General features: G+C 39.8%; 1 protein-coding gene across 23 annotated transcripts in view; it reads right to left on the bottom strand.

Moving 5' to 3' along the window:
- The window catches only part of LOC105493322 (contactin-associated protein-like 4), a 78,196-nt gene that overhangs the window by 15,201 nt on the left and 44,340 nt on the right, over nt 1-18,655 (bottom strand). The gene's annotated exons all lie outside the window — the stretch shown is intronic.

Raw genomic sequence — 18,655 nt, 5'->3', positions numbered from 1 at the left:
TTGAGGTGGAGTCTTGCTCTGTTGCCCAGGCTAGAGTGCAGTGGCGCAATCTCAGCTCACTGCAAGTTCCACCTCCCGGGTTCATGCCATTCTCCTGCCTCAGCCTCCTGAGTAGCTTGGACTATAGGCACCCATCACCACACCCGGTTAACTTTTTGTATTTTTAGTAGAGATGAGGTTTCACTGTGTTAGCCAGGATGGTCTTGATCTCCTGACCTCGTGATCCGTCCGCCTTGGCCTCACAAAGTGCTGGGATTATAGGTGTGAGCCACCATGCCTGGCCACAGTGCACTCTTAAAGTTATTTTATGTAGCATAATGCTTGGGAAAGTGCTTGGCCTATGACTGTCACCACCCGTGCTTTGACACTTACTGCACATCTTGTATTTGCTGGGCCCTGTGTGTTGGGCATGTGGACATAAGTACCATTCATGCCCCCAGGAAATCTGCTGGATATTACAAACAATAATAATGACAGCAATAATATCATCATGTAAGTAAATATTTGGGGGAACACTAGTATCTGTGGTTCCAACACAAAAAGGACTGGCATAGGAACCAGAGACCTGGCAGGTGAGCTGGCTGGACCAACAACATCCCCTCTGGACACAGTAAGGCGATTTTTCTACAGCTCTTAAGCTGTTCATATATTGTGTTGTAATACTTCAATTACATGTGTATTTCTGATTTACGGACAAATAGTTGCTCATCTAGTTTATCTTTCTGATATCCTTTATCTGTGTAGAGCTTAGTAAGTTTTAATTCCTAACAATCACAAAGCCACCACTCGCTCCAGGATATACAGGCTGAAGCATCTGAAACCACCACTTTTGCAGGTCAAAAAGTCAGCAATTTAATATGACCCAAACTAATAGCTTTGCACCAAAAAATATGAATGACTTAGTAGCCATTCTTGTTCTATTTAGGTGTCAGAACACTCATTTAAGATAGAAAAGTTAGCATTGTTAAGTTTTTATCCTAAAATTTTTAATAAAATCACCAGTATATTTGGCAAGACAGGAATAACTATAAAATGAATATCCTAAAAGAAATTGTTTTATTGAATCAGGTTGCTACCAAAATCAGACAAAATAAAATGGCATGGCTTTATTTAGGTAAGCCCCTGTGATTCTCTCCCCCTAAGGAAAGCCCATAGATTATTGCGAACATAGTACTATCTAGCTGTGTTGTGGAACCAGTGGCCAACAAGGTAGAAGGAACCACCAGATTATAAGGGGAGTGAACCTAGACGTTTGTTTTATTACAAATGTGAGGATAATACACCAAATTAATTTCTGGTGTTAAATATCAACCTATTTGTAACATCACATATAAATGTTTTAATTCCTGTGATTGCTGTTTTGAAAAAATATCCTATAGTAAAAATATAAGTGTATTAGTTATTTCTTATGGATCTTTGAATCTTAAGGAACCAATTTAAAATGACATTTTTTAAATGTAGGAAAAACTAAATGTTAATTCTGTTTTTTTGTGTTTTGTTTTTTTGTTTTTTTGTTTTCTGAGACAGAGTGTCGCTCTGCCTCCGACTCCCTGGTTCAAGGGATTCTCCTGCCTCAGCCTCCCGAGTAGCCGGGATTATAGGCACACGCCACCATGCCCAGCTAATTTTTGTTATTTTTAGTAGAGATGGGGTTTCACCATGTTGGCTAGCATGGTCTCGATCTCCTGACCTTGTGATCTGCCCACCTCAGCCTCCCAAAGTGCTGGGATTACAGGCGTGAGCCACCACACCTGGTCAACTAAATGTTAATTCTGTTTTTAACATTGACAATGAATGCAGAGTCCTGAAAATACATAAATAAAATCATGATGCATGTTGTTTATATTAAGGCAGATAGTGTAATAGTCTTTTTCATTTTATTATTTGCAATGTACCTTGCTGAATGTATAGGAATTTCTAACAATTCTTATTTAAACTTTTATCATTAGTACAGGTCATGCCCAACTTTGCCCACGCTTTATGCAGGATATTACTAATTGTGCGGTCACCAGACTTGTTCAAAACTGCCTACTTTAGAGTTATATCTCAGTTTTTTCTTGCTTCTCTATTTTCCAAAATTTGCAAACATAGTATATACAGGCATGGTAATTTTTCCCAGCAGTTTTAAACATTAAGAAAGTTTTCAAATCCATCTTTTATAGTTCCTAATGCTCTAGAAATTCTTTTTACTGTTGTGTTCCAGTGGATTTTTTTTTTTTTTTAGGTAAAACAGAGCTTTGACTACTTTGGGTTGTTGGGAAAACTGGGGGGAAAATACTGGGTCAAGCACGTTTAATAATTGGGTAAAAGGGACTGGAAACAACATCATCCTCATCATCCAGAATTATGTACTTTGGCAGCTCCTAGGCTCTGAGCATCTTTGTTCCATGTGCTCGACCCTTTGGCAACCCCAAACAGCAGCAACGAGGATGCAGCATGATACGTCTCCACATCTGTAGGGCTGGTCTCCCCACACTGTTTCCATTTTCAGAATTCTCTTAGCTATATGTGCCCCATTGTCTCTCCATACAAATTTTAGAACCAGTTTGTCAAAAATAAATACATAAACAAACAAATATTCAGCATATTCTTGGAATTAGATTAAATCAAAGAAAGCATTTTTTGGAGAGATACTTAGTTTGCCTATGCACGGCAGTGGTGTGTCCTATCTCCATGCATTTAGGTCTTAAATTCTAATAAAGTTTTATGATGTCTTTTCCACAGAAGTCATGCATGTTTTTGTTATCTTGATTCCAAGCCATTATACCCTTTATTGCTTTTGCAAGTGGTTTTTATAGCATTTTCTTATGGTAACATGTTCTTCACAGGAATCCAGTTATTCTAAGATTCAGCAGTCTTACGAAATTCCTATCAATTTCTTTTTTTTTTTTTTTTTTTTTGAGACGGAGTCTTGCTCTGTCACCCAGGCTGGAGTGCAGTGGCCGGATCTCAGCTCACTGCAAGCTCCTCCTCTCGGGTTCACGCCATTCTCCTGCCTCAGCCTCCCAAGTAGCTGGGACTACAGGCACCCGCCACTTCGCCCAGCTAGTTTTTTGTATTTTTTAGTAGAGACGGGGTTTCACCGTATTAGCCAGGATGGTCTCGATCTCCTGACCTCATGATCCGCCCGTCTTGGCCTCCCAAAGTGCTGGGATTACAGGCTTGAGCCACCGCGCCCGGCCGAAATTCCTATCAATTTCAACAATTTCTGTATATTCTCTTGGGCTTTCTTCGTAGACAACCATATTGTTTTCTGTTTATGAATAGTGCAATTTGTATTTTCTTGTTTTCAATCTTTTGTGTTTTAGAATTGAATCACATATATTTTTATCTCTTTATTACTAATTTGTACTCTAATTGCACTGTAATTATAGAAACTGTCCCTATGATAACAACTCGTATAAAACTTTTTGACTTTTGCTTTATGGAATATTGGGTAACCAGTTTTTAAAACCATGCCATGTATGCTTGAGAAAATTATGTATTCTTTAGTTTTGTTATAACAAATCAAGCTGTTCATTTTGTTTTTAAAATACCCTATTTCCTTACTAATTTTTGTCCAACTGACTTACCAATTACTAACAGATATATATTTAAGTCTCTTCCTATCATGGTTAATTTATAAATTTCTTCTTATAGTTTAGTCAACTTTTGTCTTTATACATCTTGACTCATTTTTACCAGAAGCATATGAGTTCAGATCTTCTGTTAAAATTAAAAAGTATCAGCTGGGATGGGTGCGGTGCGGTGGCTCACGCCTGTAATCCCAGCACTTTGGGAGGCTGAGGTGGGCAGATCACGAGGTCAAGAGATCGAGACCATCCCAGCCAACATGATGAAACCCTGTCTCTACTAAAAATACAAAAAATTAGCTGGGCGTGGTGGCAGGCGCCTGTAATCCCAACTACTCAGGAGGCTAAGGCAGGAGAATCATTTGAACCTGGGAGGCAGAGGTTGCAGTGAGCCAAGATAGTGCCACTGCACTCCAGCCTGGCAACAGAGTGAGACTCCGTCTCAAAAAAAAAAAAAAAAAAAAAAAAAGAAAAGAAAAAAAAAATGTAGCAGCTCGGTGTGGTGGATCATGTCTGTAATCCTAGCCCTTTGGGAGGCTGAGGCAGGCATATTGCTTAAGCTCAGAAGTTCAAGACCAGCTTGGGCAACCCAGTGAGACCCTGTCTAGACAATACAAAAATTAGCTAGGTGTGCTGGGGCATGAGTAGTTTTAGTACGAGCTATTTGGAAGACTGAGGTAGGAGGGTAGCTTGAGCCCAGGAGGTCGAGGCTGCAGTGAGCTGTGATCTCACCACTGCACTCCAGCCTGGTGACAGAGTGAGACCTTGTCTCAAAAACAAACAAACAAACAAACAGATTAAACTGTGGAGTCTGATACTAACTCTGGGTAGTTAGCATTTTATTCAGTGATAGGACACACAATTGGTGTCCAGATAACTGGATAATTGGTGTTTAAAAAGATACTATATATTTGAGGTCAGCAGGAAAAAACTCACACATTTGGTGTTAGAAGTGTTAGGAACAAAAGTAGTTCAATTTCTTTATCAAAAATTGCTTCAAGTGTGAATAAAATAAACTCCCCAATCAAAAGACACAGAGTGGCTCAATGGATAAAAAAAGATCTAACTGAATGTTGTCTGTAGGAGACTCACTTTATATACAAGGACACTTATAGGCTGAAAGTGAAAGAATGGTTAAAAGATAGTTCATGAAAATTGGAATCAAAATAGAGCAGGTGTGTCTAAACTTATCTCAGAAAAAATAGACTTTCAGTCAAAAATTGTCACAAGGGACAAAGAAGGACATCATAAAATGATAAAAGGGTCAATTCACCAGAAAGATAGAACAACCATAAACATATATACAACCAACATCAGAGCACTTAAATGCTGTATATAAAGTAAACATTGGGCCAGGCGTCGTGGCTCACGCCTGTAATGCTACCACTTTTGTAGGCCAAGGCAGGTGGATCACCTGAGGTCAAGAGTTCGGGACCAGCCTGGCCAACATGGTGAAACTCCGTCTCTACTAAAAATACAAAAATTAGCTGAGTGTGGTGGCACACGCCTGTAATTCCAGCTACTCAGGAGGCTGAGGCAGGAGAATTGCTTGAACCCAGGGGGTGGAGGTTGCAGTGAGCCAAGATCATGCATTTCACTCCAGCCTGGGTGAAAGAGCAAAACTTCATCTCAAAAAAAAAAAAAAAAAAAAAAAAAAAAAAAAAAAAAAAAAAAAAAATTGAATAAATAAATAAAGCAAGCAAACATTGGGAGAACTGAACTGAGAAAAGAGAAATAGATAGCAATTTAATAATAGTAGCTTTCAATACCCAGCTTTCAATAATGGATAGAACATTCACACAGAAAATCAATAAAAACACAGCAGAGTTGAACAACATTATTGACCAAATGGACCAAACACACGTACAGAACATTCCACTCAGTTGCAGAAGAATGCACATTCTTCAAAGGACACAGAACATTCTTCAGAACAGATCACATAGTAGGCCAAAAAATAAATCTCAACAAACACAAGAACACTGAGTTCATATTAAGTATCTTTTCTGATCACAATGAAATTAAACTAGAAATTAACAGCTAAAGGAAAACTGGAAATTTCACAAATATCTGGAAATTAACACGTTTTTGAACGACCAATGTATCAAAGAAGAAATTAAAAGGGAAATCAGAAAACATCTTGTGACAAATGAAAATGAAAACACAGCATACCAAAACTTATGGGATGCAGCAAAAGCAGTGCTAGGAAGGAAATGTATAATAATAAATGCTGACTTTGAAAAATATCTCAAATCAAGTATGTAACTTTACACTTCAAAAAACAAGAAAAAGAGCAAACTAAGCCTAAAGTTAGGCAAAGAAAGGAAATTATCAAATTAGAGAAGAAATAAATTGAGGATAGAAAAGGAATTTTTAAAAAGTCAATGAAATTAAGAGTTGGATTTTTGAAAAAAATGAGAAAATTGACAAACTTTTAGCTAGACCAGAAATAAAAGGAAAGACTCAAAAAAAAATAAAAACAGAAATAAAAAAGGAGATATTACAACTGTTGCCACAGAAATAAAAAGAATCGTAAGAGACTATAATGAACAATTATATATCAACAAATTGAATAACCTAGAAGAAATGGTAAATTTCCAGAAACAACCTACCAATACTGAATCATGAAGAACAGAAAATCTGAACAGAACTATAACTACTAAGGAAATTGAATCAGTTGTCAAAAATCCCCCAACAAAAAAACACTCAGGACCAGATGGCTTCACTGGTGAATTCCACCAAAGATTTCAAGAATTAAAGAAAATCCTTCTCAAACTCCTTCAAAGACATTGAAGAGGGGGCGGAGCAAGATGGCCGAATAGGAACAGCTCCAGTCTCCAACTCCCAGTGTGAGCGACACAGAAGGCCGGTGATTTCTGCATTTTCAACTGAGGTACTGGGTTCATCTCACTAGGGAGTGCTGGACAATCGGTGCTGGTCAGCTGCTGCAGCCCGACCAGCGAGAGCTGAAGCAGGGCGAGGCATCGCCTCACCTGGGAAGCACAAGGGGGAAGGGAATCCCTTTTCCTAGCCAGGGGAACTGAGACACACAACACCTGGAAAATCGGGTAACTCCCACCCCAATACCGCGCTTTAAGCAAACGGGCACACCAGGAGATTATATCCCACACCTGGCCGGGAGGGTCCCATGCCCACGGAGCCTCCCTCATTGCTAGCACAGCAGTCTGCGATCTAACCGAAAGGCAGCAGCGAGGCTGGGGGAGGGGCGCCCGCCATTGCTGAGGCTTAAGTAGGTAAATAAAGCCGCTGGGAAGCTCGAACTGGGTGGAGCTCACAGTAGCTCAAGGAAACCTGCCTGTCTCTGTAGACTCCACCTCTGGGGACAGGGCACAGCTAAACAACAACAACAACAACAACAAAAGCAGCAGAAACCTCTGCAGATGCAAATGACTCTGTCTGACAGCTTTGAAGAAAGCAGTGGATCTCCCAACACGGAGGTTGAGATCTGAGAACGGACAGACTGCCTGCTTAAGTGGGTCTCTGACCCCTGAGTAGCCTAACTGGGAGACATCCCCCACTAGGGGCAGTCTGACACCCCACACCTCACAGGGTGGAGTACACCCCTGAGAGGAAGCTTCCAAAGTCAGAATCAGACAGGTACACTCGCTGTTCAGCAATATTCTATCTTCTGCAGCCTCTGCTGCTGATACCCAGGCAAAAGGGTCTGGAGTGGACCTCAAGCAATCTCCAACAGACCTACAGCTGAGGGTCCTGACTGTTAGAAGGAAAACTATCAAACAGGAAGGACACCTACACCAAAACCCCATCAGTACGTCACCATCATCAAAGACCAGAGGCAGATAAAACCAAAAAGATGGGGAAAAAGCAGGGCAGAAAAGCTGGAAATTCAAAAAATAAGAGCGCATCTCCCCCGGCAAAGGAGCGCAGCTCATCGCCAGCAACAGATCAAAGCTGGACGGAGAATGACTTTGACGAGATGAGAGAAGAAGGCTTCAGTCCATCAAACTTCTCAGAGCTAAAGGAGGAATTACGTACCCAGCGCAAAGAAACTAAAAATCTTGAAAAAAGAGTGGAAGAATTGATAGCTAGAGTAATTAATGCAGAGAAGGTCATAAACAAAATGACAGAGATGAAAACCATGACATGAGAAATACGTGACAAATGCACAAGCTTCAGTAACCAACTCAATCAACTGGAAGAAAGAGTATCAGCGATTGAGGATCAAATGAATGAAATGAAGCAAGAAGAGAAACCAAAAGAAAAAAGAAGAAAAAGAAATGAACAAAGCCTGCAAGAAGTATGGGATTATGTAAAAAGACCAAATCTACGTCTGATTGGGGTGCCTGAAAGTGAGGGGGAAAATGGAACCAAGTTGGAAAACACTCTTCAGGATATCATCCAGGAGAACTTTCCCAACCTAGTAGGGCAGGCCAACATTCAAATCCAGGAAATACAGAGAACGCCACAAAGATACTCCTCGAGAAGAGCAACTCCAAGACACATAATTGCCAGATTCACCAAAGTTGAAATGAAGGAAAAAATCTTAAGGGCAGCCAGAGAGAAAGGTCGGGTTACCCACAAAGGGAAGCCCATCAGACTAACAGCAGATCTCTCGGCAGAAACTCTACAAGCCAGAAGAGAGTGGGGGCCAATATTCAACATTCTTAAAGAAAAGAATTTTAAACCCAGAATTTCATATCCAGCCAAACTAAGTTTCATAAGTGAAGGAGAAATAAAATCCTTTACAGATAAGCAAATGCTTAGAGATTTTGTCACCACCAGGCCTGCCTTACAAGAGACCCTGAAGGAAGCACTAAACATGGAAAGCAACAACCAGTACCAGCCATTACAAAAACATGCCAAAATGTAAAGACCATCGAGGCTAGGAAGAAACTGCATCAACTAACGAGCAGAATAACCAGTTACTATCATAATGGCAGGATCAAGTTCACACATAACAGTATTAACCTTAAATGTAAATGGACTAAATGCTCCAATTAAAAGACACAGACTGGCAAACTGGATAAAGAGTCAAGACCCATCAGTGTGCTGTATTCAGGAGACCCATCTCACATGCAGAGACATACATAGGCTCAAAATAAAGGGATAGAGGAAGATCTACCAAGCAAATGGAGAACAAAAAAAAGCAGGGGTTGCAATCCTAGTCTCTGATAAAACAGACTTTAAACCATCAAAGATCAAAAGAGACAAAGAAGGCCATTACATAGTGGTAAAGGGATCAATTCAACAGGAAGAGCTAATATCCTAAATATATATGCAACCAATACAGGAGCACCCAGATTCATAAAGCAAGTCCTTAGAGACTTACAAAGAGACTTAGACTCCCATACAATAATAATGGGAGACTTCAACACTCCACTGTCAACATTAGACAGGTCAACGAGACAGAAAGTTAACAAGGATATCCAGGAATTGAACTCATCTCTGCAGCAAGCAGACCTGATAGACATCTATAGAACTCTCCACCCCAAATCAACAGAATATACATTCTCCTCAGCACCACATTGCACTTATTCCAAAATTGACCACATAATTGGAAGTAAAGCACTCCTCAGCAAATGTACAAGAACAAAAATTATAACAAACTGTCTCTCAGACCACAGTGCAATCAAACTAGAACTCAGGACTAAGAAACTCAATCAAAACCGCTCAATTACATGGAAACTGAACGACCTGCTCCTGAATGACTACTGGGTACATAACGAAATGAAGGCAGAAATAAAGATGTTCTTTGAAACCAATGAGAACAAAGATACAACATACCAGAATCTCTGGGACACATTTAAAGCAGTGTGTAGAGGGAAATTTATAGCACTAAATGCCCACAGGAGAAAGCTGGAAAGATCTAAAATTGACACTCTAACATCACAATTAAAAGAACTAGAGAAGCAAGAGCAAACACATTCAAAAGCTAGCAGAAGGCAAGAAATAACTAAGATCAGAGCAGAACTGAAGGAGATAGAGACACAAAAAACCCTCCAAAAAATCAATGAATCCAGGAGCTGGTTTTTTGAAAAGATCAACAAAATTGACAGACCGCTAGCAAGACTAATAAAGAAGAAAAGAGAGAAGAATCAAATAGACGCAATAAAAAATGATAAAGGGGATATCACCACCGACTCCACAGAAATACAAACTACCATCAGAGAATACTATAAACACCTCTACGCAAATAAACTAGAAAATCTAGAAGAAATGGATAATTTCCTGGACACTTACACTCTTCCAAGACTAAACCAGGAAGAAGTTGAATCCCTGAATAGACCAATAGCAGGCTCTGAAATTGAGGCAATAATTAATAGCCTACCAACGAAAAAAAGTCCAGGACCAGATGGATTCACAGCTGAATTCTACCAGAAGTACAAGGAGGAGCTGGTATCATTCCTTCCAAAACTACTCCAATCAATAGAAAAAGAGGGAATCCTCCCTAACTCATTTGATGAGGCCAACATCATCCTGATACCAAAGCCTGGCAGAGACACAACAAAAAAAGAGAATTTTAGACCAATATCCCTGATGAACATCGATGCAAAAATCCTCAATAAAATACTGGCAAACCGGATTCAGCAGCACATCAAAAAGCTTATCCACCATGATCAAGTGGGCTTCATCCCTGGGATGCAAGGCTGGTTCAACATTCGCAAGTCAATAAATGTAATCCAGCATATAAACAGAACCAAAGACAAGAACCACATGATTATCTCAATAGATGCAGAAAAGGCTTCTGACAAAATTCAACAGCCCTTCATGCTAAAAACTCTCAATAAATTAGGTATTGATGGAACGTACCTCAAAATAATAAGAGCTATTTATGACAGACCCACAACCAATATCATACTGAATGGGCAAAAACTGGAAAAATTCCCTTTGAAAACTGGCACAAGACAGGGATGCCCTCTCTCACCACTCCTATTCAACATAGTGTTGGAAGTTCTGGCTAGGGCAATCAGGCAAGAGAAAGAAATCAAGAATATTCAGTTAGGAAAAGAAGACATCAAACTGTCCCTCTTTGCAGATGACATGATTGTATATTTAGAAAACCCCACTGTCTCAGCCCAAAATCTCCTTAAGCTGATAAGCAACTTCAGCAAAGTCTCAGGATACAAAATTAATGTGCAAAAATCACAAGCATTCTTATACACCAGGAACAGACAAACAGAAAGCCAAATCATGAATGAACTTCCATTCACAATTGCTTCAAAGAGAATAAAATACCTAGGAATCCAACTTACAAGGGATGTAAAGGACCTCTTCAAGGAGAACTACAAACCACTGCTCAGTGAAATAAAAGAGGACACAAACAAATGGAAGAACATACCATGCTCATGGATAGGAAGAATCAACATCGTGAAAATGGCCATACTGCCCAAGGTTATTTATAGATTCAATGCCATCCCCATCAAGCTACCAATGAGTTTCTTCACAGAATTGGAAAAAACTGCTTTAAAGTTCATATGGAACCAAAAAAGAGCCCGCATCGCCAAGACAATCCTAAGTCAAAAGAACAAAGCTGGAGGCATCACGCTACCTGACTTCAAACTATACTACAAGGCTACAGTAACCAAAACAGCATGGTACTGGTACCAAAACAGAGATATACACCAATGGAACAGAACAGAGTCCTCAGAAATAATACCACACATCTACAGCCATCTGATCTTTGACAAACCTGAGAGAAACAAGAAATGGGGAAAGGATTCCCTATTTAATAAATGGTGCTGGGAAAATTGGCTAGCCATAAGTAGAAAGCTGAAACTGGATCCTTTCCTTACTCCTTATACGAAAATTAATTCAAGATGGATTAGAGACTTAAATGTTAGACCTAATACCATAAAAACCCTAGAGGAAAACCTAGGTAGTACCATTCAGGACATAGGCATGGGCAAACACTTCATGTCTAAACCACCAAAAGCAACGGCAGCAAAAGCCAAAATTGACAAATGGGATCTCATTAAACTAAAGAGCTTCTGCACAGCAAAAGAAACTACCATCAGAGTGAATAGGCAACCTACAGAATGGGAGAAAATTTTTGCAATCTACTCATCTGACAAAGGGCTAATATCCAGAACCTACAAAGAACTCAAACAAATTTACAAGAAAAAAACAAACAACCCCATCAAAAAGTGGGCAAAGGATATGAACAGACATTTCTCAAAAGAAGACATTCATACAGCCAACAGACACATGAAAAAATGCTCATCATCACTGGCCATCAGAGAAATGCAAATCAAAACCACAATGAGATACCATCTCACACCAGTTAGAATGGCGATCATTAAAAAGTCAGGAAACAACAGGTGCTGGAGAGGATGTGGAGGAATAGGAACACTTTTACACTGTTGATGGGATTGTAAACTAGTTCAACCATTATGGAAAACAGTATGGCGATTCCTCAAGGATCTAGAACTAGATGTACCATATGACCCAGCCATCCCATTACTGGGTATATACCCAAAGGATTATAAATCATGCTGCTATAAAGACACATGCACACGTATGTTTACTGCGGCACTATTCACAATAGCAAAGACTTGGAATCAACCCAAATGTCCATCAGTGACAGACTGGATTAAGAAAATGTGGCACATATACACCATGGAATACTATGCAGCCATAAAAAAGGATGAGTTTGTGTCCTTTGTAGGGACATGGATGCAGCTGGAAACCATCATTCTTAGCAAACTATCGCAAGAACAGAAAACCAACCACCACATGTTCTCACTCATAGGTGGGAACTGAACAATGAGATCACCTGGACTTGGGAAGGAGAACATCACACACCGGGGCCTATCATGGGGAGGGGGGAGGGAGGAGGGATTGCATTGGGAGTTATACCTGATGTAAAAGACGAGTTGATGGGTGCTGATGAGTTGATGGGTGCAGCACACCAACATGGCACAAGTATACATATGTAACAAACCTGCACGTTATGCACATGTACCCTAGAACTTAAAGTATAATAATAATAATAAATAAATTTAAAAAAAAAGAGGAAAAAAAAAAAAGACGTTGAAGAGGAGGGAACACTTCCAAACTCCTGCTAAGAGGTCAGCAATACCCGCATACCAAAGCCAAAGACAATGCAAAAAAATTAAACTTCACACCAATATCCCTGATGAACACAGATGCAAAAATCCACAACAAAACACCAGAAAACTGAATTCAATAATGTATTAAAAGGATGATACATCATTACTAAATAGGATTTATCCTTAGGATGAAAGATTGGTTCAACATATGAAAATTAATTACTACACCAACAGAATGAAGGATAAAAATCACCTAGTCATCTCAATAGATACAGAAAAAGCATCTGACAATATATGGCACCATTTTATGATTAAAAAAAAAACTTCCGGCCGGGCACGGTCGCTCACACCTGTGATCCCAGCACTTTGGGAGGCCAAGGCAGGCGGATCACCTGAGGTCAGGAGTTTGAGACCAGCCTGACCAACATGGAGAAACCCCGTCTCTACTAAAAATACAAAATTAGCCAGGTGTGGTAGCACATGCCTGTAATTCCAGCTATTCAGGAGGCTGAGGCAGGAGAATCGCCTGAACCTGGGAGGCGGAGGTTGTGGTGAGCCGATATTGAGCATTGCACTCCAGCCTGGGCAACAAGAGCGAAATTCCATCTCAAAAATAAATAAATAAATAAATAAATAAATAAATAAATAAATATTTAAAAAATGAAAACTTCCAACAACTAATAATGGAAGGATATTTCTATAAGATTTAAAGGAAGAAGAAAGAAACACAAAACGCAGCTGGCAGTTAAAGACAGGTTTACTTTAGACAAAACCTGAGAGGCGCTCTTAGATGATTTCGGTCAGAAGACCTTTCTCTTACAGACTAAGAGTATATATTGGTTTTAGGGTGAAGGGGCTTCTCAGAAGCTTGGAATGTTTATGTGTGTGGAGAAGTTTATGGAGGGGCTGAAATCTCTCTGGGAGGATTTCAGGAGGATGGGAGGTTATCTTGGGGCAGACATCTTTCTGGCCTGGAGCTGAGCGGGGTTATCTCTCTGGTCGGGGAGGAGTTTGGAATGTTTCTGGTTGGAGGTGTTATTTGTGGTTTATGGTCATGCTGACCTATGCCCTTTGGATTTAGGCATTTTTTTATTAAGGTAAATTTTAGAATGAGGGGCTTGTCTAAGATGGTGATGCTCCTGCTCTGTCAATTACTTTAACATAATAAAGGTCATATATGAAAAGCCCACAGCTAATATCAGGCTAAATAGTAAAAACCTGAAAGCTTTTCCTCAAAGACCAGGAACAACGCATGGATACCCACTCTCACCACTTCCATTCAACATAATACTAGAAGCCACAGTCAACAATTAGGCAAGAAAATAAAACAAAAGGCATCCAAATTGGAAAGGAAGAAGTAAAATTATCTGTTTGCAGATGACATGATCTTACATGTGAAAAAATCCTAAATACTTCGTGAAGAAAACCTATTAGAGCTAATGAGCAAATTCAGTAAAGTTGCAGGATTAAAAAATATCAACATACAGAAACCTATTGCATTTCTGTACATTAACAAAAGATTATCCAAAAGAGAAATTTAAAAAGCAATACCATTTACAACAGCATCAACAAGAATGAAAAACACAGGATAAACTTAACTAAAGAGGTGAAATAGTTGTATAGTAAAAACTGCGAAATGCTAATGAAAGAAATTACAGAAGACAGAAATAAATGTAAAGACATCCCATACTCGTGGATTGGAAGATTTAATATTGTTAAAATGTCAGCACTATCCAAAGTGATGACCAGATTCAATACAGAAACCTGCAAATCTTCATCTGTCTGGAAGCTTCCCTAAATCAGTCCTTTTGGGGGTCTTTACGGAATCATAATCGCCCATTGGTGATCAGCTCAACCTTGAGCCCCTCTGCCCTCCAGGGAGGTTGAAGAGGGGCTGAATATTCCAACCCTCTAATCACATGGTTGGTTCACTAGGCGACAACCCACGTCATCTGGTGATCCAGGAGCCCCTAGCTGTCAGTCATCTTATTAGCACATAAAAAGACACATCACTTAGAAAATCCTAAGTATTTTAGGAGTTGTAGAACAAAAAACAGGACAAAAACTAAATATATCTTTTACAATATCACAGACAGCTTTCTTTTTATTTGTATCTTCTTTAGTTTATTTTAGCAATGCTTTGTAGTTTTCAGTTGATAAGTCTTTTGCCTTCTTGATTACATGCATTTTCAAATATTTGTTATATTTTGTGCTACTGTAAATGGTATTATTTCATTTTTCTGATTGGCCCTGATAGTGTATAGAAACACATCTGATTTCTTCATGCTAATTTTGTATCCTGCAATTTTGCTGAAATCATAGGTAGCTGGTTGGTGGTCAGCACTCCATGTCACTGGATTTCACCTGGGTGGATTCAACTACCCACAGATCAAGAACATTCAGGAAAAAAGTGGATGGTTGTACTGAACATGTATACCTTTTTTCTTGTCATTATTTCCTAAATAATAAATTACAACAACTATTTACATTGTATTAAGTATTAGAAGTAATCTAGAAATAAAATATATAAGAGAATATATATAAGTAAGATGCAAATACTGTATCATTTTATTTAAGAGAATTGAGTATTTATAAATTTGGTGTCTGAGGGAGGTCCTGGAACATAGATGCTGAAGGATGACTATATTAAGTTTTTAAAACTAAATCATTAGAGATTTCTTCATATTTTGTCATCCGAAAAAAGGAAAATTAATTTTACTTCTTCCTGTCCAACAAAGATGCCTTTTATTTGTTTTTCTTGTCTAATTGGTCTGGCTAGGACTTCCGGTAGTATGTTGAATAGAAGGGGTGAGACTGGGCTTCATTCCCTTATTCCTGATCTTTGAGAAAAAGTTTTCAATAGTTTATTTTTGATTAAAAGCTAGATGTGGGCTTTTCATATATAGCTTTTGTCATGTTGATGTAGTCTTCTTCTATTCCTAGTTAAGTGCTCTTATTTTTATTTTTATTTTATTTGGGGTGGCGGGGAGGGGTGGGTCAAGATCTTGCTCTGTTACCCAGGCTGGAGTACTCAGCAGTGTAATGACAGCTTACTGTAGCCTCAAACTCTCAAGCTCACGTGATCCTCCCACTTCACCCCTACACCAAAGAGCTGAGACTACAGGCACATGCCACCACACCTGGCTAATTTATTTATTTTTTTTACTTTTTGTAGAGATGGAGTCTCAGTATGTCTCCCAGGTTGGTCTTGGACTCCTGGGTTCAAGCAATCCTCCTACCTCAGCATCCCAAAGAGCTGGCGTTACAAGCATTAGCCACCATACCTGGGCCCTAGTTAAGTGTTTTTAATTAAGAAAGTGTTTTGAATTGTCTCAAACTCTGTCAGCATATATTTGATTTCCAAATGGTTCCGGTTATGTTCTGTTGTTTCTATTTTTTGTTGTTTTTGGAAAATTTACTTTTTGTAGAGATGGAGTCTCAGTATGTCTCCCAGGTTGGTCTTGGACTCCTGGGTTCAAGCAATACCCCTACCTTAGCATCCCAAAGAGCTGGGATTACAAGCATGAGCCACCATACCTAGGCCCTAGTTAAGTGTGTTTAATTAAGAAAGTGTTTTTAATTTTCTCAAACTCTGTCAGCATGGTTAAAGTTATGTACTGTCATTTCTACTTTTTGTTGTTTTTGTAAAAAAAAGGCAGTAACAAAAAGCTTATTCCGATGGCCGAGTGCGGTGGCTCATGCCTGTAATCCCAGCACTTTGGGAGGCTGAGGCAGGCAGATCACGAGGTCAGGAGTTTGAGACCAGCCTGGCCAACATGGTGAAACCCTGTCTCTACTAAAAATACAGAAATTAGTTGAGTGTGGTGGCATGTGCCTGTAGTCCCAGCTACTCAGGAGGCTGAGGCAGGAGAATCGCCTGAACCCAGGAGGCGGAGGTTGCAGTGAGCTGAGACCACGCCATTGTACTAGGCAACAGAGCAAGACTTTGTCTCAAAACAACAACAACAACAACAACAACAACAAAACAAAAAACAAACAAAAAAAACCGACCGATCGTGGTGGGTCATGACTGTAATCCCAGCATTTTGGGAGGCGCCAAGGCAGGCGGATCACCTGAGGTCAGGAGTTCAAGACCAGCCTGACCAAAATGATGAAACCCCATCTCTACTAAAATTACAAAAATTAGCTGGGCGTGGTGGCATATGCCTGTAAGCCCAGCCACTCGGGAAGCTGAGGCAGGAGAATCATTTGAACCTAGGAGGCGGAGGTTGCAGTAAGCTGAGATTGCGCTATTGCATTCCAGCCTGGGCAACAAGAGCGAAACTCTGCTTCAAAAACAAAAAACAAAACAAAGCCTATTCCTTTTCTTAATGGTTTTGTTTTCTGATCACTGGTAATACTTTCAGGAGTATTAACAGCATTTACTGTATTTACTGTAGTTTGTGTAATTTCTTCCTACAGAGATTTTCAAATGAGTATTATCTCTTAGGCATGGCAAGAGTATATCTCTTGCCTGCATGGCAATAGATGCTTTATGTAGTTTAAGGACATCAGGCTTTATTTAGGTTAAACTAATAGTTTTACTGTGCTACAGTCATTCCATGGGGTGGTCCCTGACACCTGGAGGATCAGAGTCTTTGTTGTATTAGAGGCATGTGCAGCAGCAGGAGCAGCAGAGGCACTTAATGGTCCTACTGCGTATGGACCTTAGGACACCATCTAATGGCAACTTCCTCACCCTCTCTCTCTTCTCTTTCCTTCTCTTTTCCAAGTGACCACTCTTTCAAGAATGACCATCTGATGGGCTCAAAAGTTGCACAGAATAAAATATCACAACAAGCCCCCAGTCCCAGACCTGTAGATTAAGGCCAATGCCCAGCATCGGTGACAGCTTCATTCTGAAATACACAGATAGGCCCCAGCCAAAACTCTTGAACCAGAGCCACTTTATGGAGCACCCCAATCTCATGCTCTTGCTTATAAATGACAAGGAATTATGCAAACTGCTGACTTTTCCCAGCTGAATCTAGAACTGAGATCTGCTGGGCTTCAACAACGCAACACAGAGCAACAAGCAGCAGCTCAAAGTGCATGCTGGCCATCAAGCAACAGAGCAGGTTAGCAACCCAGAGCAAGAGATCACAGCCCCTGGCATGGTGATGATGCCAATTGTTATGGTCACCTGAAAAAGTGTGGTTCTGATGTTGACACTGATGGCTATGTGGCACATACACACTGAGAGTATGAAAATGCTTATTTAACATTTAGTTGAGGTTTCAGGGAGACCAGGACAGGCCTCTCAAGAAGATGTAAAATGGTTCAGAGAGAAAGGAAAATAGCATTGATATCCCTTACGAATGTGAATGTAAAATCCTCCAATAAACATCAGCAAACCCTATTAAGCAACATATTAAAAGCATTATACCACATAGCCAGGTGAGATTTTTCTTGGAATGTAAGGGTGGTTCCACATATGAAAATCAATGTCATATACATTAGCAAAATGATAGAAAAAATCATCTTAATTGAAACAAAAATTGATAAAATTCTACACCCATTGGTAATAAAAATGCGTAGTAAACTATGAATAGAAGATAACTTCCTCAACCTGCTATAAGCCACATGCGAAAATTTCACATCATTCTGATAGTGAAAAACTGGACTTTCAATATCTATGACCAAAACAAAACAAGGTTGTCTGCTCTCACTAGTTTTATTAAATATGTTAAGGGAGGTACTCTCAGGGAAATTAAACAAGAAAATTAAATAAAAGTATTCCAGATTTTAAAATGCATACACGGCCAGGTGCGGTGGCATACGCCTGTAATCCCAGCACTTTGGGAGGCCGAGGAGGGCAGATCACTTCAGGTCAGGAGTTCGAGACCAGCCTGGCCAACACAATGAAACCTAGTCTCTATTAAAAATATAAAAATTAGCCAGATGTGGTGGCACACACATATAATCCCAGCTACTCAGAAGGCTGAGGCAGGACAATCATTTGAACTTGAGAGGCGGACGTTGCAGTGAGCTGAGATCGAGCCACTGCACTCCAGCCTGGGTGATAAAGCGAGACTCCGTTTCAAAAAAGAAAAA

The sequence above is a fragment of the Macaca nemestrina genome, chromosome 17 (assembly GCF_043159975.1).
Source record: "Macaca nemestrina isolate mMacNem1 chromosome 17, mMacNem.hap1, whole genome shotgun sequence".
NCBI classification, from domain to species: Eukaryota; Metazoa; Chordata; class Mammalia; order Primates; family Cercopithecidae; genus Macaca; species Macaca nemestrina.
This window is presented reverse-complemented; position numbering and strand designations above follow the sequence as displayed.